The sequence below is a fragment of the Mustela nigripes genome, chromosome 13, assembly GCF_022355385.1.
Source record: "Mustela nigripes isolate SB6536 chromosome 13, MUSNIG.SB6536, whole genome shotgun sequence".
Classification (NCBI taxonomy): Eukaryota; Metazoa; Chordata; class Mammalia; order Carnivora; family Mustelidae; genus Mustela; species Mustela nigripes.
Window position 1 is genome coordinate 58039797 of NC_081569.1, and position 2680 is coordinate 58042476.

Here is a 2680-nt window from a genome sequence, read left to right on the forward strand (position 1 = left end):
CTACTGACAGTTTCTACTTCGATGCTCAAATTATCCAAATTTAGCCAATGGGATGCCCCTCCAAGCTGACTCCTGTGTCGTTTTGACATGGTTCAATCAGCGGTTGACCACTCCCTTAATCTTTAGCACAACAAAATGTTTCAAGAACACCTAAAACTTTTCCTGCCCCAAGGCTAGAATCAGCATTTCTCCAAGAATCACTAGTTCCTTTTAGAGAAAAATGAAGGTGTTTAGATGCCAGGATCTAGATGCCAGTATGCTCATTCCAACTCAGAATCTTTGCTTCTAGTTTCTTGCAGTTGACAAACAAAACTGGGAATTATTTACATCTATATTTATCTGTATATCTTGATACTTTTAATTCATTCTAGCACCATGGGATTTTTCCTTTTCTACTCTCATTCCAGTAGTTTGCATGCTTTCCCACCACTTTCTTCCCATACTTCACTATGGGCAGAATAATTTAGTTTCTCCACAGAGGCACAATACATCCCAGGGTTGGGTGGAGGAATTATACCCCTGATGCCACTATCTCTGCTGCATCATCCCTGGTTACCTAATCAATCTTAGGATTGTAACCACAAAGCCAGTCTTGACTTCTCCCTTCCTCAGAGTCCCCTTCCTGTGAAGTACCCTCCTTATCCTTATACACAGAAATGTTCAGGGTCTCCATGTGCTTCTTGTTCAACCTCTCTTGTCTCTTGTTCCCTTCCTGAGCATGTCCTATAACTTCTCTGCCTTCTTCCCAAGCTGTGAGACAGCTGCCTCTCAACTAAAGTATAAAGTAATACTAACATCATTACTGCATGTTCGCTAAACCCCCAAGTTTTCTATTCTCCAAACAGCAAATTGCATGTGTGGTGGGATAATCAAGTTTCAAAGAGCCACATCAGTTATACAACAAAGGCAGACCCCATAACAAAATTTAAAAAATAAAAGGAAATCGAACCCAAATTTCTTTAGCACTGTGTAAATAAATCTGGGTGTGTTCAACTTTGTCTTGGCAATTTTTGTATATTTGCAATATTTGGATTAGAAATAAAACAGACTGGACTTTGTTTCTGAGAAAGTTATTTGTTATGAAATTATTTATTATAATTATTGAATATATGTATTAAAGTTTTTTATTAAAAATTATTGTTAAATACATTTATTTCAGACACTGTATTTTTCATCTCTAGAAGTTCTTTTTTATTACTGACTTATTTCTTTAAGATCATGCTGTTCTTTAGGAATGTTGATCAAATTTGTAATAGTTGATTTAAAATCTCTTTTAATTTCATCATCAATGTCATTTCTAGTTCTGCTTGTATCTTCTCGTATTTTGTGGTAACAGTGGACTGCTTTGCTTATGTAGCAAATTTTTATCGAATATCACATTATGCATGTTATAATAATGAGTATTTACTATGTTTTCTTCCTTTAAAGAGTGCTGAAATAGTCTTGTTAAGTAATTATATTACTTGCAAAGCTTGTATTTCCAAGTTTGTTTTTAAGCTTTGTTAGGACTGGTTTAGAGTAGCCTTTACTCTAGGATTAATTCAGCCACAGTTCCAAGTCATGGCCCTTCTAGGTTATTTAATGAATCTTCTGAAGGTTTGTTTGTTTATAAAGATATCATTCATTTATTTATTTGAGAGACAGAGAGAGAGCACAAGCAGGGGGAGCTGCAGGCAGAGGGAGAGGCAGAATCAGACTTCCTGCTGAGCAGAGAGCTGGACATAGGGTTCAATCCTAGGACCCTGGGATCATAACCTGAGCCAAATACTTATGCTTAACCCACCAAGCCAACCAGGTGCCCCTATCCTGAGGGTTTAAATATGCTTCTCTGTTCTAGCTGAAAAGAGTTTAAATATCTCTCAACCTAGTTAAAGCTCTAGGAGTTGTTCAGCATACACTTCCCTGGTAGTTATTTTCCTCTACGAGTTGCTTTTTGTGGAGTTTCACTGTATGCACACATATTTAAAGGGATTTTTATGAATGTTTGTCTGCAAAGATCGTTCCACCCCAATACTCTGTCCTATAAATTCTGACTGCTTCAGCCTCCCTAAAAGCCAATGTTTTTCTTTTCAGCTCAGCAAGCTCTCAAGCACTTGTTGGGGATCTTCTCCCTCAGGCCACCTTCTGTAGGCAGAAATCAAGGCCAATAACGGGTTTCATCTTTGTTTCCCTTTTCTCAGTGATAACAGACTTGTTCTGATTACTGTCTCAATGTCTGAAAGAGTTGTTTCCTATATTTTATCTGGTTTTCTAGCTGTTCATGTAAGTATACTGGTCCTGTAGTAGTCAGAAGCAGAAACCAATGAGAAATGTATTTTAAAGAGAGAGTTATGTCCCTTCCTGTAACTACTTATTGGTCAGAACCGAGGCTATCTTTACCTACAGAGGAGATTAGACATGTTGCTTTTTTCTAGATTGTCATATGCCCAGTGAAAAAATCAGGGAAGAATGGATTCTGAGAAAGAGTGAGCATTATCTACGATAACTGTACAGTTGTTAGGTCATTTACCAGTTCGGCAGTTCCCTGAGAGGCAGGTCACTGGTTTTTAGTTTGGATTGTTTGTTTGTTTTTTCTATTTTTTTTTTTAAGATTTTATTTATTTATTTGTCAGAGAGAGGGCGAGCGAGAGCGTTTGTTTTTCATGTTGGTAGCCTATGCAGAACCTGATGCTCATAAGTG